The sequence below is a fragment of the Crotalus tigris genome, unplaced genomic scaffold (genome assembly GCF_016545835.1).
Source record: "Crotalus tigris isolate CLP2741 ecotype Arizona unplaced genomic scaffold, ASM1654583v1 scf7180000017814.3102382, whole genome shotgun sequence".
Taxonomy (NCBI): domain Eukaryota; kingdom Metazoa; phylum Chordata; class Lepidosauria; order Squamata; family Viperidae; genus Crotalus; species Crotalus tigris.
This window is the reverse complement of record NW_024096652.1, coordinates 1853310-1873593: the sequence shown is the minus strand read 5'-3', so window position 1 is coordinate 1873593 and position 20284 is coordinate 1853310. Positions and strand designations below refer to the sequence as shown.

The 20284-nt window shown below is 40.8% G+C and overlaps 1 protein-coding gene across 3 annotated transcripts in view; it reads left to right on the top strand.

Annotated features, from left to right (window-relative positions):
• The first annotated feature begins 2067 nt into the window (after window positions 1-2067).
• Window positions 2068-20284, top strand: part of GRIN2C (glutamate ionotropic receptor NMDA type subunit 2C) — a 93557-nt gene continuing 75340 nt past the window's right edge. For 2 of the 3 annotated variants that reach the window (XM_039342876.1, XM_039342878.1), the window contains exons 1-2: window positions 2068-3812; window positions 4360-4616. The gene's annotated coding sequence lies outside the window, so the exon portion shown is untranslated. The remainder of the gene's footprint in view (window positions 3813-4359; window positions 4617-20284) is intronic. The other variant, XM_039342877.1, reaches the window with a different exon arrangement.

The following is a 20284-nucleotide window of genomic DNA, read 5'->3' as shown; positions in this document are numbered from 1 at the left end:
TGACAAGCAAAGACAATGGAGAGATGAGATTCACTTAATAACCATGTTACCAATTTAAAAACTGCAATGATTCAGTTTAACAAATATGACAAGAAAAGTTGTAAACTCACTTAACAAATTTCTCACTTAGCAATATAATTTTTGGGCCCAATTGTGGTTGTAAGTTGACTTTAGAAATCACTACACCATCCCCAACAGACAACTATCCAGTTTCTGTTCAAAAATCTCAAGTGAGGAGGGAAATACCCAGTTCCTGAAGTTGCTTCCATCCTCTATCCAATCATCGCCATCTTTGATTTGAAAGGACATTTATTGTGCTCTTTAAAAAGCTGCATAAGAAAAGTACTTGGCATTAAAACTCTACCTTGTTATTGCACAAATCTTTTCTTTAGCTATACTCAATGAGCTTCATGCATGATTCATGGTACTTTTAAAATGTGTGTCCTTATTAAGCATCCTGTGTAAGTAATGAATGGATTTCATACTATCCAAATAATGAGGAAGTTCACTTGATTGCTTAACATTTAAGCCTAGGAGAAATGGGAAGCCTGAGGTTTTTTTTTTTTTTTTTAGTAAGCCAATGATTCCACCAGCATTTCTGAAACCACGGCTAAAAATAATTTATATGGTGGCCAAACAGTTAATAGGGTTTTGCTGAAGAATCTGTGATGGCCTCTTTGATGAAGAGGTTTATAATTCTCAACTGTACCAGTGCTAGATAAAATGTCCAGTTTATGAGCTTCTGGGATCAGATTTTCCCTTTCAAACTAAAAGTCAGTACATGCATAGCCTACCTTCTGCCTTTGTTATGAAGCAAAAGAACTTTGGATTCTTTAATAATAATAACAATAACAATAACAATAACAATAATAAAAGTTGGAAGGGACCTTGGAGGTCATCTAGTCCAACCCCCTGCTCAGGCAGGAAAGCCTATACCATTACAGACAAATGGCTGTCCAGTCTCTTCTTAAAAACTTCCAGCGTTGGAGCATTCACCGCTTCTAGAGGCAGGTTGTTCCACTGGTTAATTGTTCTAACTGTCAGGAAGTTTCTCCTTAGTTCTAGGTTGCTTCTCTCCTTGATTAGTTTCCATCCATTGCTTCTTGTCCTGCCCTCAGGTGCTTTGGAAAATAGCTTGACTCCCTCTTCTTTGTGGCAGGCCCTGAGATATTGGAACACTGCCATCATGTCCCCCCTCCTCCTTCTCTTCATTAAACTAGACATACCCAATTCCAGCAACCGTTCCTTATATGTTTTAGCCTCCAGACCTCTAATCATCTTTGTTGCTCTTCTCTGTACTCTTTCTAGAATCTCAGCATCTTTTTTACATCGTGGTGACCAAAACTGGATGCAGTATTCCAAGTGTGGCCTTACCAAGGCAATGTAAAGTGGTATTAATGAACTTGATTCTATCCCTCTGTTAATGCAGCCTAACACTGTGTTGGCTTTTTTGGCAGCTGCAGCACACTGCTGATTCATATCTAAGTGATTGTCCACTAGGACTCCGAGATCTCTCTCACAGTTGCTACTGTTGAGCAAGGTACCACCTATACTATAGCTATACATTTGGTTTTTTCTTGCCTAAATGTAGAACTTTACTTTTTTCACCACTGAATTTCATTTTGTTAGATAGAGCCCAGTGTTCAGGTCTGTCCAGATCCTCCGGTATCTTAAGCCTATCTTCTTGAGTGTTGGCTATTCCTGCCAGCTTGGTGTCATCTGCAAATTTGATGAGTTCCCCATCTAGCCCCTCATCCAAATCATTGATGAAGATGTTGAAGAGTACTGGGCCTAGAACAGAGCCCTGGGGCACCCCACTACACACTTCCCTCCATGTAGATGCAGTTCCATTGAGAACCACACACTGAGTACGGCCAGTCAGCCAGCTACGAATCCATCTGGTGGTGATGCTGTCTAACCCACATTTTTCTATCTTGTCAAGTAGTAGGTTGTGATCTACTTTGTCAAATGCCTTACTGAAGTCCAAGTAAATTATATCCACAGCATTCTCTGGTCCACTAATTTTGTCACTTGGTCAAAGAATGCAATAAGGTGTGTCTGGCATGATCTATTTTTGACAAACCCATGTTGACTTTTAGTAATGAGCCACACAGGTCAAGGACTTATGCATAGCACTGGAGAAAAGCATCCTAGGTACAAAATATTGGCAGGTTGTTGGAACAGAAATAGCTTGGTGTTCCAGAAAATCAAGATACACTTTTGTACTTGCTCATCAGCTTTAGACATTCAGTTGACTGTCCTAGAGAATCTTCACATTAATACAATCTTTTGTGACCTCCCAACATATTGAATTAAATAACATAGGAACAATTTAGCACTTTCATTCACTCTCACATTTCTGGTCTAGAAACACATTTCATCCTTAAAACATTTGTGTGTGTGTGTGTGTGTGTGTGTGTGTGTGTGATTGTTGGGTATTAAAGAGTTGGGGACATTGAATTTCAATAGTACCTATAGCTGTTTCCATCCTTATATTGGTTAAGAAACATTTTTATCTTCTTTGTAAAAGTAAAAACTCCTTCAAGGTTTCACTCAGTGCCTGCCTGGCGATTTTAAATGACACATCCACGGTTTTCTTGGTATATATGGAAGTGTTTCTGGGACTTATTTATTTTTTAAACTTCCCAATATAATCTACATCCCTGCTATTATCTAAAGATCTTCCATCCACATATTAACTAGGCCCAGCTGTGCTTAGCTTGGATCCAGGGGCTGCATCAAAATACAAGGATAAGCAAGAAGGCAGAATTAGTTAGGAATGCAAGAGGATGGGCAGGTTGTTCAACAGCAATTTGCTAAACAGAGTAGTGGCATTAGTGAAGCTGCCCCAGTTAGACTTTAATTCTCTCAGTTCTTAAATTTAGAAAGGGGGGATGGCAAATCCAAGGAGCACTTGGTTTCTGAGCATTCATTTCTAAAGTTGTAAAAATCCACAAAACTAGTTCTGAGCACTTTGACTCTGAAAAGAAAGTTGTAGTTGGGGAAGGATAAAATATTCTTACTTTCCTCTTCTCTAAGACTTCCTAATCTCCACCGTCCACAAGCAGATACAATTCACTGTAAATTCTTCCATGAACATTCGTTTCTGGTCTCCACCCGGCAGAATGCTTTTCCTCCTCCCCCTCCAATTTTGCAAATTAAAGATCTCATTAGTTTCCGAGTCCCGATGTCACCTGGAGGATTTGGAATCCGCGGGTTTTGCCTCTTTGCTCCTCTCTTCCCTCCCCACCCGCTTGCGTAGCAGGGAGGGGGCAATCGCCTCTCCTCAGACCCCTCCCACACCCTATTTCTTAAGGACAAGGGTCCGAGTGGTGTTAAAGCGGCAGGCAGGCAGGCAGGCAGCGGAGCAGGAGCAAAGTGGGACACTTAAGTCCTTGATGTAGACAGGGGCGCAGGGGGCGCAGGATGGCCGCGGGAAGAAGGATGGGAAACGGGCAGCCCAAGGGCACATTCGTGCTCCTGAAGTCTAGAGCTAGAGAGAAGAGATACAGGCGGCTGAGCGGCTGGATCCCAGCCCAGGGCGCCTGCGGATCTCCGGTGGGATACCAAAGCCATTCCGCTGACTAGCTCTTCCTACTGAGAGATCAGTCCCTGTTCCAGGTAGGGCACTACTCGTAGCCTTTGGCGCACCCGGGTCGACGACTTCAGCTTCGGAGTAATTTCAGGGTGGGCATCCAGACAGCTCGCCTTTTTTCAGACGCCGCTCTTTCCCGGCCCGTGTGATTCTGGAGAAGGGGGGAAGCGGAAAGAACCCGAGGCGGACGGCGTATTCCTATTGCAGACAACCGGCGGTAAAAACAAACAAACAACAAAAAAAAAAAAAACCAGCGCGCGCTTCTCCTATCCTTCCTCTTTTCCTTCCAAACTGGGACAGTTGCCCGGGCAGAAACGGCAAGGTGGCCTTAATCGGAACCACCTGTCCCTCTCAGGGACTGGCCGAAAGCCAAGGCGCCAAGTTGCTGAAGGGTTCAGGCCGGGTCAAAAGGAAGGGAGGACAACTGCCGCTCGTCCTGGCAGCCTCCCGAGCGGCTTTACGGTGAAAGTTGATGGTCATTTATTTATTTTACTGCTTCCTGCCGTCCCGCCTGCCTTCTCCACCTCGGCCGCCGAGATGGATGGCTGCGAGGGCGATGAAGGGTGAGGGAAGGAGACACTTGCTGGAATCCAGAGCACGCCGTCCGCTGGCTGCTTCCCAGAGCTACTCTCGACGGGTGCCTCGCGTCCCCTTTCTCTTCCCCGCCCGCCCCGGGAGGTTGCCCAGGTTGGCTCGTCCTCCTCATCCTTTCCTTTCCGGCAATCGGGAGCCGTCCGCTAAGACACCCGCCCTCCCCCCCCCAGGATGTGCCGCTGACAGCAGCCAAACAGCCGCGCGACCAGCCCTGCGCGCCACTCGGCCGCCTCGGTGGTGTCAGGGGAAGGAAGAGGACGACTTGAAGGAGTTTGGGGTCGCGCCAGCCCGGGAAGTTGCTGCCAAGCGTGCCGGGCCGGGGGTGCCCGCCCCCTGCGCCCCAGATCACCTTCCCTCGGAACTCCGGAGAAGCCGAGCCCTGCCTTGGAGCGCAGGGGATGCAGCCCGCCGCGCCAGTTACCCTCTAGTAAGTAGCCCGGGTTTTGTTTACTTCTTCCGCCGCCGCGGTTACTGACAGGAACCTGGAAGGCGCGATTTCGGCCGCCCCGCCAATGTCACGGCTTGGCGGTCTCGGTTGCCCTCGAGGAGCCGCGGCTCTGGCTTCCTCTAAGTCCTGCCCCCCTCCCTCCCTCCCTCCCCGTTCCAAGGAAGAACTTTTGCTTTTTATTTTTCGTCAAAAGGCCCCACTGCAAAAGCTTTCGCGGTATCCTTCCCCGCCCCTCCTCTCCCCCTTTGGGCTCAGCTCCTGGGGGGGGGGGTTCACTCCTTGGATCGCCCTGAGGGCACTGCGCTGAAACTCGGCCGGAGAGAAGCGACCGGGCCCTTAAATAACATAGAACAAAAAAACACCCGATCTGCGCTCGGTTCTCTCTCTCCTCCCCCCCCCCCCAGTCTAATCGCTGAATGTTTGCATGTCCGATCTCTTCGCTCACCTTGAGTAATATCGCAGGAGGCACAAGGCTTCCCAGTTTGCCTTTATTTTTGGATAATCCCTCTGCGACCATGTTAAGCTATTTTACGTTCCTTCTCCTTCGCCAGAGTTTGAGTCCTGAAAGGAAGGAGGGGGGAACCTGCGTCCCAGTGACCAATATTTCTCTTTCCCCCTCTCTTCTCCCGCTTCCATGTTGCTTTCATGTTTGCTGACCGCGGTTTCCAAACGCTCAAGTATCGAATAATTGGAATCGGTGTCCCCCCCCCGCCTCTCTTTCACACATCCCGACCTCAACAGTTGTTGCGGGAAGAAGGGAAAGTTATAAAATAATAACACCATGACTAATACTATCATAACTAGTGGTGCGGAGGTACATTATAGTATCGGTGCTGAAAAGAAAAAGCGGATGGCGGGAAAGGAGATTCGGAAGCTGGAGTTCTCCAGATGGGCGGAGAGAGAGAGCTGGACAAAACCGAGAGGACGAGGAGCAGCGGTAGGGGAAAAGGGGGGAGAGGGCGAGGGCAGGATGAGAGGGGGGGGGAGGAAATGAAAAGCCAAATTCCTTCCTTCCTACCTTCCTTCCTTCCTTCCTTCCTGTTGACAGTGCATCAAAATTTGCACCAGCAGCCTAAATTGGTTCTGCTTTCTGCAAAGTCTTTGTGTAGGGGTTGGTGTGAAGGTGCCAGATTCCTTCCTTCACTTTTCAATATTAAAGTATTTTGCGGATGCTTTGCTCTTTGAAGGTGCATTGGGGAAGAAGAGAGTAAAGGAAGCAAGGAAGAAGAGGTAAGCACATCCCTAAGTTGCCAAGAGTTGAAGTGAAAATAAAGAGCAAATGAGCCCAACATAATTGGTTAAATAAATGACAGATAAACACCAAAGAGATGCTCTAAATCAGTGGTTCTCAACCTATGGATCGGGACCCCATTTGGGGTCGAATGACCATTTCACGGGGGTCGCCAAACAAGGCTGTCCGCTATTTTTTTCCCCTTTTCTTTGGCCACACCCCTGGCACCCAGTGATGTATAAGTGGTTGGGGGTCACCACAGCATGGGGAACTGTATTATGGGGTCACGGCATTAGAAAGGTTGAGAACCACTGCTCTAAATCAAGAGACTATTCAGAAGCAACAATATTCTCCTGCACCATTCATTGAGATAAATATTGAACCTGAGTTTATGCCTAAGAGCTCCCTGAAGGATTAGCCTTAAGACTCTTGATTCTCTCCCCCATCAACTTTACCCTTTTGGGGTTCTCTTCACACCCATCTTTTCCAAAGCATTCCTTGACAAGGTATTGCCCAATTTCATTTATAAGATGGCAAATGCAAACTTATGGCAGTATTAAAAGAATTATGGGAGCAGGCTAATGGAGTAGTACTCTTTTTCTTGTTCTCTGTAACAAATATTTCCCCAAAAAACAAACAAATGACCTTTGCATGGGTGAAACACTGAGACAAAAAGATGTTAATGACACTTTCATTGTAGAAAATAAATGTTCCACATAATACACTACTATATAATGGGATTAGTTTTGAGATGTCAAAACTCTATTTTGATGATGAGTAGATTCTGGGTTTGTCCCCCCCCCTCTCCCCCCACCCTTTTTTTGGCTTGTGATGCACAGGTGTGAAATACATCCTTTTGTAGACCAGAGCCCATTTCTCTCCAATACTTTGGCATTCTTTGAGAAGGAGACATATTTAAATTTATTCTGCAAAAGTCTCTGGAATTTCTTCTTGCTTCCCCAATTTTTGCTTTGCATAAAACTATTTGAAATACTGGCTACTTTTAGCATAGTAGCAGATTTCCCTCTCCATAACCTCCCTTTTAAATATTTTCCCATCAAAATGATGAGATATTTTAGGAACTATGGATTAAAGAAGCTGTATTGCTTCCCTATTTTTCATATCATTGTAAAAAGTACAGTCAGAAAAAATACATATGCAGCCAAAACCTAGTAATCAGAGAACAAAAGCAACCTTTTCTTCTCTCCCAAAACTTTGTATTTCCAGAAAAAAACTGGCAGAATTAATTCAGCACTGTCTAGTCACCCATGATAGCTTGAAATGGATTGATGGATGGCAAAACCATCAAACCAGACATAAAACCAAAGGATCCTAATGAATTAAGGTTATGATTCTGCCATGCATCTGCCTATACTTCTGTATTTCTTGGATATGTCACATTCCACTTGATTTAAGAAGGCTTTTATCACTCGGTCTATCACTGGTACATATGATGTTTGAAATATAAGTATAGATGATTTACAGCTGGAGCCCTTTGTCACTCTTCAATGATCTGGTGTGCAATCACCTGCTGTGGCCTCTATTTGGAAGCCAAGAGAATTGGCATGCTTTATTTTTAAGCTTAGCCTTAACGTTTCATTGGCCCTAGATAATTGACTGGAGCCATCTATACTTTTCAACATTCTTCTTCTGGTTTTGCCTATTGAAGGTAATTAAATCCTCCTTCATCTCCATGCCCAGGGAGTTAAGATGAAACAATTTCAGGCAATAGTAACTCCTTTACTCCTTTACTAATTCTTTACTACTTCTTTATTAATAATGTTTTTGCAAAGGGACCCTTAATCATGTGGCTGAGTGCCTAATAACATCTTTTGCTCCTCTTCTGAAAGACCATGCAGCCTGTGTTGGAGGATGGATTATACATCCTCCAGATAAGTTATACTCTGAAAAACAAACTATGGAATCTGAAATAGATCAGGGTATGCAGAACTTTGAAAGGGTGCTTTGATTCCAAAGAAAGGACTCTATCAAAGTAAGTTTGTAAACTGAAGAAGAGATGTTCTGTGATGCAACAAACACATTTCAGCTCTGCAAAGCGTTTTGAAGACCAAATAGCTTTATGTGATGATTTTGGAGTGGTTACAAACCGTGTGCAAACATTTACTACTTTTAAAGGAAATTGTAGAGTTGTGAATGGCATTTTATTTGTGGCTTATCTGTCTGTGGATTAGGCATTGTATGTGTTTGTTGCTTTTGCTACCTAATATAGAGTATTCCCCACATTCCACAACTTGGACAGAACTGAGTTCTACTTCCTTAGGTTGTTCATATGGTGTTAGAAAGATCAATGTGGTTTGAGGATGTGAATCCACTTTTTAATTATAGATCAACTTTCAGGAATGTGTAATTCTATCAAGAATGATGGATATGCAAAGCATGAAGGGCAGCAAGGAAGTACAACCCATGGACTATAACCTTGGATTGATGATATAAATTCTCTGTCTATTCATGAACTGGCTGTCTGTCTAGTATAAAGATTGACCAATGTTATTTGTATGGTTAAGGTTTAATCACCTGTTTAAAAATTGTGCTGAATGATTTTTTCCCCCTATGTAATTTAATTTGGTTTTGTGATTTTCTTTCTTTCTCTCTCTCTCTCTCCACTTGCTTCCTTTTTGTATTTTTACCATTGTTAGTCCTTGGTTCTTTCACTCTACATTAAAGCATAATGTAAATAATAGTGTGCATAAAACACCAACAACCAAGTGCTACAAAAGTGCCCATCAGTCCTAAAGTCTATGATGATGAGGGGTTTTTTTTCCAGAAGGGCCCAAGCTTATTATATCTCCTGGCACCCAACAAAATCTACTACTCAGCAGCAAAACAGCCAATGGGCATTTTTCCAAGACATGCCTAGCCTGTCATCTGAGAAAAGCAAGTAAAAAAAGTAAGGCCTTAATTTTTAAACAGATTTTCAAAGTTTTAATTTCTAGGGGGAAATAGAATACTTTCTGCAATAATTTAGTACATCTTGTCTAGAGGCTCTTTGGTGGAGAAACTGCTGTGCTGTCCTTTTCACAAATCTACCACCTTCATCATAAAAGACATGCAGAACGATATATATACTGAATAAGAGTTGGAAGGGACTTTGGGGGTCTTCTAGTCCACCCCCTATTCAAGCAGGAGACCCTATATCATTTCAGATAAATGGTTGTTGCATCTCTTTTTTAAAAACCTCCAGTGGGGAGCACCCACAACTTCTGGAGGCAGGTTGTTCCACTGATTAATTGTTCTGTCAGGAAATGTCCCCTTAGTTCTAGGTTGCTTCTCCCTTGATTAGTTTCCATCCATTGCTTCTTGTCCTGCCTTCAGGTGCTTTGGAAAATAGCTTGACTCCCTCTTCTTTGTGGCAGCCCCTGAGATATTGGAACACTGTTATCATGTCCCCCCTCCCCCTTCTCTTCATTAAACTAGACATACCCAATTCCTGCAATTGTTGTTTATATGTTTTAGCTTCCAGTCCCCTGATCATCTTTGTTGCTCTTCTCTGTACTCTTTCTAGAGTCTCAACATCTTTTTTACATCGTAGTGACCAAAACTGGATGTATATTCCAAGTGTGGTCTTACCAAGCCATTATAAAGTGATATTAATACTTCATGTGATCTTGATTCTATCCCTCTGTTGATGCAGCCTAGAACTGTGTTGGCTTTTTTGGCAGCTGCAGCACACTGCTGGCTCATATTTAAGTGATTGTCCACTAAGACTCCAAGATCCCTCTCACAGTTATTGCTATTGAGCAAGGTACCACCTATGTTATACCTACTCTATTTTGAGTGTTTGTGTGTATGTGTGTGTAGTAGCAGTAATAATAGTAGTGAAACTTTTGAAGGTATGTCCATCTAATCAAGGCAGACTTAATGTCCTCTAAAGAGGTTATATTTTCTGTTATTTCATTTTATTCTCTCAAAAATGAAGCAGCTGCAAATGTTTCAATGTTTCTCCATCATTGCCTATGGATGATTTTTTTAAAACTGAATCTTGAAATAGCATGCATCAGGAGTTTGTCTTTGCCTCTTGAATCACAATCTTGATTTCAGTCACACCCTCTTCAGTCCCCTTGGCAAATAATCTCATTGCTGATTTGCACAGCGCTAGAATGTACATCATCATACGCTGCCTTGAGGTGATTACCATGGTCCTTTCTCTTGCTTGATGGAATGTAGCACAATTCATACATACCAGTTCAGAGTGGACTTGTACCTGTTTAGATCATTGTATGTCTATGAGCTGGGAAATATCTTCATTGTCTCTGACATTTGACTGAGTAGTTTTGACATTTCTTATTGCTACTGCATTCAGAGTGTGTAGCAACAATTTATCTATTGTAACCCTCTAAAATACACAATATACTGACAAAGACAGATTTTTCTTTCTACATCCATTTGTTTGAAGATGTCAGTTGGAGTGGTGAGTGCTCTGTTTCCCTTTTACAGGCCCTAATGGGATATTTTCAACTAGCAAACTTGGTTAGTAGTATCGGGCCAGAAGTTCTACATATTAACACTGCTAAGATCTCAGTGCTTTGCTTCAAAGGTTTGACTGTACACCTCTTCAGAGCTGCTTCATGCAGCAACATGGTCCCCTTGTTTCTAAGAGGGAGTGTTGCTTCATTGTGCTCTGCTTTGGAATCTCCTCAATCCTCTTTTGCAGAACTTGTGTTGGGCAACGGTCTAAGAGGAGCCTGGATTCCCACAATAGACAGTGTTGGTGATGCTGCAGGAAAAAAGAACAAATGAAAGCATTAGGCTGGGAGTATATTTCTTTTCTTTTCTTTCTTTATTATTTATGAAGTTTACTTTCAGATTTTTTTTAAAATGCAAGCTGAGATACATTTGTCAATTTTATCATTTCTTACATTGTTTTAAATAGACTGGTCCTTCTCTTCACCCATAGCCTTATCTGTCCACTTAGTATTTGTTCTTTCTATTTTCAATAACAGGAGGAAATCATTTTGGTTGATGATCTCAACAGATTCATTGGGAGAGATATCCTGGCTATGCTAAAAAGGGTAAATGTTCCATGAACCCAAGTATATATATAGTTTGGCTCAGATCTATGAACTCTATACCAGGGCCTTTCAACCTTTTCACTCATTGTACCACTTTTAGGATATGGCAATATCCAAATACCACCAGTCGCCTAGCAAGGTGTCAAAAACTTGATGATCAAAAAAAAAAAAAGGAAAGGAAAGGAAAAAAGTGATGAAGTACAGGTAGTCCTCAACTTACAACAGTTTTCTTAGTGACTGTTCGAAGTTACAATGGCACTGAAAAAGTGCCCCCCAAGCCACAGCCAAGCAAGACCCCTGCCTGCCCGCCCGGTGGCGCTCTTTCTCCTGTCCGAGGTTTTCATTGTTGTAAGCATTTCTGTTGAGGATTGGCAGCGGGGGTGTGGGGGGGAGTGCTTGATTTTTATTCCCCCCATCTACTGGGTGGTTGCAGCAGGTTTTGATCACTTCACAAGACCCTGGGACACTGTGACTGTCATAAATATGAATCAGTTGCCAAGCATCTGAATGTAAATCACGAGAGCCTGGAGATGCTGCAACATTCCAGCTGGAGCTTGGTGCTGATCCTGGCGCTTCCACTGAGTCCTGACAGCCCTGCAGCTCCAGCCGTCTCTCGCTCAGGCTTGTGCAGTGCTGCCACTGGTTCAGCTCATTCCCCTCCCCCACTATCACTTTTCTAGGATGGTCGTGTTACCATCTGCCAGGTGCCAATGTACCACAGGTGGTACCCTTACCACTGCCTTGCTCTATACTGTCCATGGCTACTCCTCTATGTGAAGAGCACCAATTAGCTTCCCTTTTGTGCTTCATAGAAACTAATTTCCATATTCAAGAATCTGTTTCTGAAATTTGCATGGCAAATCCAGTCCCAGATGACCTGGCTGCAATTTCCATTGCCTTCACCTGGAGGGTTTCAGCTGTAGCAGCCTACAGCTGCATGAGTTATGACATGGCCTTTAGAAAACAGAACTCTTTTTTTCTGTGTGGAAATAGGAAATCAGTTCAGAGGTGGTACTGCAGTGAAATCTAGTTTGGTTCTGCTTTGTCCCAAGGACTGCAAAATGATATTTGGTTGTTTTTTTCTACTGTAATCTAGGCTTAAAGCTCAGAAGTTTGAATTTAAAAAAAGGTTAACTGTTTATGGACTAGAAATTGCATTGTTCCTCAATTAGAGCCAGTACAAAAGGGGTAACCTTCAGTTTGAATCACTTGTCTTAAAACGAAGCCACTGAATAAATATGCACTACATCTTAGTGGTTCAAGTCCATTAAACCAACCAATTTTTTTTTTACATTTTAGTATGATACTTCTAATTGATAAAAATAACAAATGCCAATAGCAATAATAATTGGATGTTAGAATACATGGAGACCACAGAACAGAAGAGAAAGAACTGGAGAAAAATCACAAAATATAAAGACCTGCTAATAGAATTAGAGTGACTGTAGCAAAAGAAAGCAAAGTACCAATAGTAATAGGTGCCTTGGGTGCAATCCCTAAACAACTGGATCTCCACTTGAACATCATCAGCACTGACAAATTCACCACCAGTCAACTGCAAAAGGCAGCTTTACTTGGAACAGCTTACATCCTACGATGATACTTTTAATACCTACGATGATACTTTTAATACTATCAAACAACATCTGCCCATCCCAGGTCCTTGAAAAGGACTTGATAAGTGAATTCCTGGATAAAAATATGGAATCCAGTCTAAACTTCTGATTGATTATTACTAAATAAAAGATGGTAATTTAGAGGGATGCAGGGATGTGGAAGTGGTGCAGGATTCATCATTTTCTTTTTGTTATTTGTTTTAAATAACTGATGATGCTGAACTTAGAATCTACCCTGTGATACTTGCCTTCAGCCTCAAAGAATAGGATAAAGGCATACAGTATTTTTCCATTTTGGGTAGTCCTGATCAACCTGACAACTCTTGAATTTTGCTATCTCATGGCTTCTTTGGTTAGCTTGCTACCTGGCTCTGTGCCAGGTGGGTAAAAATAAAACTCCTGGATCCTTTGGATTCCAAGAAACAAGGGCACTGAAAAGAAAGCAAGGGAAACTGGTGCCTTGTTTAGGCATCTGCTTTGGAATCTTCCCACCCCTACCATCCTTTCTCGTGAAGCTACTGGCAAGCCTTGTTGCACCCAGGGACTGGGGAAAGGGTCTTTGTAGATTGCCATGACTCCTTCCATATAGCCGAGCTAGTTGGGGGGGCCACATTGGCTGAAGCATGAGATACAAATCATATGTAAGTGAACTATGAACTCTCTTGCATGAGAAAAGTAGTAGCAGTTGGGACAGAGGCAGCCTTCAATATAGTTAAATGGCCTTAAAGACAAATTAAAACAGGCAAATCATGGTTGTAAGACAGTTGTTTTTTCTTTCTACAGCTCTTGGGTAGTTGGTGCTATACAGTATTCTTCATGAAATATTGATGACAGAACTAAAAATACTTGAAATTTACTACAAATGTGAAAGGGATTGTTTCTCCTAGCAATTTGGCTACATGGAGACTGTGATTAGTGTGTGTGTATGTGTTTATGCATATTTGTAGTTTCTAGGACCATGAACTCCATCTATGGTCCACCACTATGTTTTATTTTTATGCCTTACTGTCAATTCCATTGGGATTAAAGAAATCTGAAAGGGGTTAAGCCATCTTCAGTTCAAGAGCATTTGAGCATTTGAAAGGGGCACTAAGCAACTGCAAATAATTTACATTTTTCTTCCCTCATCTCTGCAGTCTAGTACACTGACCTCATCTAAACCTTATGATGAACTGAACCGATTCTTCATGGTCTTCAATCATAAGAGGGATGAATTACTGTGGTCCAATACGTGCATATACATGTCCACAGCATGAGTGGGAGAAATCTTGCAAATCAGGAATCTCTCTCTCTCTTTCTCTCTCTCTCTCCTCCCTCCCCCCCTCCAAATTTGGTCTAGCAGTTAAAGCACCAGGCTAGAAAGCAGAAGACAGTGAGTTATAGTTCCAACTTAACCTGCTGGGTGACCTTGGGCCAGTCACATTCTCTCAGCCCAACTCACCTTACAGGGATGTTGTGGGGAAAATAGGAGAAGGAAGTTGTGTTGGGTATGTTTGCCATCTTGAATTATCTGAATGATTGGTAGACTAGAATTTGACTCTTTCTATTCATAACCCTACACTTTCACCAGTACATTTCACTAATACTTAGTATAAAGTATAAAAGTTATATGTATAGACTGTAGCTGTGAACACATTCCTTGATCCTGCAGACAGATTGCCTCCTACTAAGGCTAAGTCTTTTCTTCCATGGCTCCCATCCTCTGGAACTTTGTGTCCCCCTCCCTCCCAGGTAATATAGCTACCCACCCTTTTGAACTTCTGAAAGAGCCTGAAAACATGGCTCTTCCAATTGGCCTGACCATGTCATTCTAGAGGTGGTTAATAGAGTAAGATAAGACCCTACCTCCTGTGCATCTTGCTCTCTGTCTTATCGTCTTTGTTAACGGTGTGGAAGACGGTGCAGAGAGTGGTGAGAATGGCGAAAAGATCATTGGCAGCTCCCTCCCTCCCATCCAGGACATAGCACAGAAGCATTGCTTGAGCAGGGTCCGTACGATCATCTGGAACACTACACGTCCTCTTCACGACCTGTTTTCCTTGTTACCTTCTGGGAGGAGGCTTCGTGGTATCCGTAGCAGAACATCCAGATTCAGCCATAGTTTCATTCCATACAGCATTAACCTTGCAAATTCTCAAACTTCCTCCTTCCGTTATATATTCAAGATGGACAATATTTAATATTTATTTGCTACGTATATGTAGGGGTGTGGGTCTATACATATGTTGTACATAGTGTGTTTAGGTGTGTGTCATGTATGAGAGTGGTAACTAAATTTCATTTTTTTTTATTGAAAATTTTTAAAATTTTACAAATAGGGAAAAGAAAAAAGAAAAAACGAAAAACAACCCTACCCAAACACCCCAACTCTCCCACCCATCCCCCCAACCTTCCCAGAGCTGAATATAGGCTTAATTAAAATTTCTAAAAATCTTTTTTTTTTTATTGAAAATTTTTTAAATTTTACAAAAACAAATCCCCTTCCCATACCCCCCCCAACCTACCTCACCCCCCCCCTTCCCAACCTCCCAAACCCTCCCCTGGACTTCCCAGAGCTGAGTACAGGCTTAATTAAAAAAAAAAAAAAAAAAACTTAAAGCACTTTTAAAACCTAAACAAATTTAAATACAATCATCATTCTATATAAACTCCCTCCAAAAACACAAATTTAAACATTACTTTCTTTGAATATCTATATCTATAGTGTAAAATCTAATTTCTCCCTCTTTCTTTATCCTAAAACGAAAAAATAAACATATAAACCTTTGTTATACCATTAAAACTAAATACTCTTAAAAAACTTAAAGTAAATACATATTTCCTTCAATCTTCATAATCTTCTCTCCTATCCAAAAAGAAAAACTTAAAAAACCTATAAGTCCTAAAAATCTTAAAAAGAAATTAAAAAAAGTATAAACCATAAGTATATCTAAATACATTACATAAACTTATAAGATAATTAACAATAATATATATGTAAAAAAGAAAAGCATAAATATTAAAAAAGAAAAATGCTTAAAAAGAAAAAAAATAAAAGAAAAAAGAAAGAAGAAAAGATGTATATATAAAAAGAGAAAAAAAGAAGTAAAATAAGATAAAATAAAAATAAGAAATATAAGGAAAAAGAAAAAAAAGAATACAATCTATAAAATATTAAAATTTATATATAAGTTATTGAAAAACTAAGTAATATTTTTTATATCCAACTTATATTGTATAAAATCTATCCATTTTTCCCATACCACAAAAAACTTCTCTTGCGATTGATCCTTTAAAAAAGCCGAAATCTTTGCCATTTCCGCCAAATAAGAAACTTTTAAAAACCATTCTTGCAAGGTAGGCAAAGATTCCTTCTTCCAGTATTGCCCTACTAACAACCTTGCGGCTGTAATTAAATTTAACATCAGTATAACCTCCTTAACATCACAATCAGTAACGATACCCAACAAAAACAATTGTGGGGTAAATTTTATCCTCCTTCTAAAAATTCTTTGAATATTCCACCATATCTTAATCCAAAAAGCTTTTATATTTTTACACGACCACCAAATATCATAATAAGTAGCATCCAAACAACCACATCTCCAACATTTAGGCTGTAAGTCAGGATACTAAATTTCATTTTTGATGTGTGCCGTTGTGCCCACAGTTAAAAAAAAAAAATGAAGGTTATCTTATTATCTTAACGTTTAAGTCAATTTTACTGTTTTATTGTTTTAATGTTTTATCTTGTTACTTATATTGATTCTAAGCTGCCTTGAGCCACCTCTAGGCGAGATGGGTGGCATATAAGTTTAATAAATAAATAAATAGGATGGGGGAAAACTATCAGCTTGCAAGTTCAATCCAAATCAATGAGCATCTGAATATCAGAATAATTGAGGAGGGAAAAGAGTAAAAAGAATCCAGGATATATAATCTATAGTACCCTCTTTCATATCTACTATCTCCCCCCCCAAAAAAAAATACATGAAAGAGATCTTCACTGTAGTCAATAGCTGCAGGGTTTAACCCCTAGATTTGGATGAAATGCCATCTTCAAATCTCAACTGAGATAAACATTTGAGCAATCAAGATCTTGCAAAGAAAGATAGAGCCTTTCATACAGGGAGAAATGCCAAACGAACAAGCCATTTTCAAATCAGATAGCTAACATGATGCTGAGGAATCTTTACAATAAGCAAGAAGCTACTGTAAGAACTTGAATTTGGAGAAATTGCTTCAGAATAGGGAAGGGGTGAGATAAAGGCACATATTTTTTTTTCTATAGCTAATTTGTATACAGTGACTACAATATATTACAAAATTGGCAGGACTGAAAGATATGTGATAGCCGGAATCAGTATTGGAAGCTGAATCACAGGTGACACTATTTTCTAAACTTAAAGTAAGGAAAGTTAAAAAAAATGAAAAATGAATAATCTGGGTAAATGTCAGTTATTAAGACAAAGTAACATAACCAATTTGCTTCATGACAGTGAAGAAATAGATAGATATAAATGATAGATAGTTTTGGTGTAATAAAAATAAAAATGGACATTGTGAAGGATTAAACTTAGGGAGGAAAGCAACAACTAACTTATGGTAGGTAAAGCCACAAAAGGAAAATAATATTTCAAAGATTAGAATTATTACTGCAGTGGTCTTTCCAATGGTAATGAACAGCTGTGAAAGCTGAAGAGAAAGAAAGGAAAGGAAAGGAAAGGAAAGGAAGGAAGAAAAAAAGAGAGGTGAGAGAGAGAGAAGCATTTAAATTATTGATTAGGAAACAATTAATAAGAATATCATTAACTCCAAGAAAAATTGGTTAGTCCTGAATCAAATCAAAGGCTTACTGCTCCCATGAGGCAATTATTAGCAAGCAGAAACTCATACACTAGGAACATGTGACATGACAGATAATAACCTTGGCAAGATTCAACAAAGTAGAAAGGCGGGTAAGCCTTAAGTTGGATAGATGGGATAAAAGAAATCATAAGACTGTCCTTGGAGGACCTACAGGGTATCACTGGATCCATATTGTGGTAGCAAATATTTGTCATGCTGTTACCAGGAGTCAAGCTTGATTCAATAGCAACTAATTAACTAGTTTATCTCAAGGGTTATTTATGCCAATCCCTTCTCTGATATCAGGATATTCTGAATGGGGAAAATAACAACAACAACAAATGATCGAATTCCTAATAATCTGCAGAGAATCTTTACGTCTTTCTCCGTTAGGATTGGTCTACTGCATTCATTTTTCACCCCACCATGGTTCAATTCTCATTAAGCATCTCTTGTTGACTGCATATGGCTATTACCTTTCTTCAAAAGGTATTATTGCTATAAAATACAGTGATTTCTGGGTATACTGCACTGAGCTGCACCATTGCCTTTCCATGGGTACAGGTGGCAAGTGAGAGTTGTTAATTCCTGCTTTCTGAGTTGGAAGCAAAGAAACATAATCACATCAGGTAAATTGGCTCTCGTTAGCCAAAGATGGCCAAGGTGAGGAGAGCTGGCTGTCTTTCATGGGCAGTAAAGCTGACAAAGGGAAAGGCAAATGAATCTGATTCACCACTGGACAAATCTCTTTCGTCTCTTTAAGAGTCTTTCTATGGAGCATCCAACAGAATGTTTTATTATATTGAATTGGACCATGTGCTATTTATGTGGATCACCAAGAATGTGATAATTCACCTTTTTAATTCATAATTCACAACAGAAGCTCACTATAAACTTGACATCCTGAACAGCCTATATAGATATATAGGACAAGAGATGGCAGAACCTTGGGGTGGAGTGAAAAGGGGAGCAGACTAGAATCCTTACCTAGTCACAAGAGAACTGAGTCCAAGCCCCCTTGTCTAACTCTAAGCATTAGTTTAGAAGATTCTGCTGCATAGGCTTTTAGCAATAAATTAGTTTAATGGAACCTTCACATGTGAACTTGGTCTTTTGTATCTAGCAATATGAGAAAGAAAGCAAGTTTAGATTTTGTCCACTGTGGACATAAACATTTCCCCTGAGTCTGCATCTATTTCTGAGCATTACCAACCACTTTAGCTGACTGTGTTCAGCAGGTCAGCAGTTCAAATCTCACCGGCTCAAGGTTGACTCAGCCTTCCATCCTTCCGGGGTAGGTAAAATGAGGACCCAGATTGTTGGGGGCAATGTAAATATATATATATATATGCATTGCTTACTGGTGTACACCGCTTAGAGAGTGCTCGCACTTAAAGCGGTATATAAGTCTCATAAATAAAATAAATAAACTCTTTCAGTAAAGAACTCTGATTTGCTTACCCATTCCTTTTTCCTAAACATAGTATGGACAGTTTGCAAAAGATTAGGTAAAATTTTGGAGGATATGACTACTAATTGTGGTAGCTAAGAAGATTCTACTATGGCGGGATATTAATATGTGTTCTCATGCTCAACTAAGTTAATGAGATGTCAGTGAACAAATGCACCAGCTGAGAAATAACTATTACATAATGGGGTGCTGAACTAGAGAATCCTCTGAGCTAAGCAGGACTCTTAATAAAGTTTAAATGATCTGAAGCATTGAAGAGAGTTGAAATAGTCTGACAGTCCTCTTTCATGGGGTGGGCATAGAAGAAGTAATGGATGTTTTGGGATGGGGGAACTTAATAATTCAGTTCTTTCTGTGTGTGACTTCTAAAAAAGAAACAATTGTTTAGGTTATGAGTTCTCCCACCCTAAATGCGGGTAATCCTCGAGTTATGAATGTAATAGAGCCTGCCAATTACATTTTTAACCTGAGGGTTCATTGATTGGATCACGTTAAATGAACGTGATCCCTCCCTGCTTTCCCCAACACATTTGTTTATTGAATGCACAGATTGTTAAGTGTACATGAGATATCTCAGGGTGGGGAAGACCATGGGGGGCCTAGTGCTGGAACAGGCCACCTGCTTCCAACCACCCAAGGCCTCCCCCAACCCACTGAGATAGTCATGCTCCCTTGGGGGTCCCCATAGTTGCTTTCTCTCCCCCCCCCATCCTGCCCTGCTGGGTCTCCACAGACATTGGACCTGCTTTGCTAGCCTCCCACATTCCACTTGCTCCTCCCCACCCCATTTCCGATTGCTCACTTACCTTTCCAAAGATCTCCAGAGCTCCAGAACAGGCTGACCCACTCCCAGAAGTTGCTCATTCAAACCAGCCACCTAGCAGCCAACAGAAAGCTGTTGCAGGACGTGCAGGCCGGGACAAAACGAGGCCTGCAAGAATGTTGGCCTCATGGCAGAAAAGCAGCAGCCTTTTACTCATATGTTGGTGAAGCTATAAGAACGTGAGATCTAAGGAAAATAACTTCACCAGCATCTGAGAAAAAGGCTGCTGCGTGAATGAGCAGCTTCAGCCTATTTAATATTTAATAAAAAGATCGACTGGGTTTTTAAATCTCATATTTTAAGAATTTCTTTACTTAGGACTTGGAGAAAATATTATAAAAGTGATTTTAAAGTACCATTATGGGCTATACCTTGGCATGCGATAGAAGGAATAAAAAGAGGGGCTAAAATGGACATGGTGTCTTATAGACATTTACTTAGGTGGGATGGACAAAACTGGCAGTTAAAATCACGGGAAGAGTTAACACAAGAAAATATTATTTACTCTTGGTTCCAATACAGGCAACTAGCAGATAGATGGAAGGTGGATTGTAAGGTGGGTTTTCTTAGAGAAGATGAAAATTTTATTAAGCAAGTGAAGGATCAAAGACAAACCCACATTAAGAGAATTTATGGGGTTTTAGTTGAA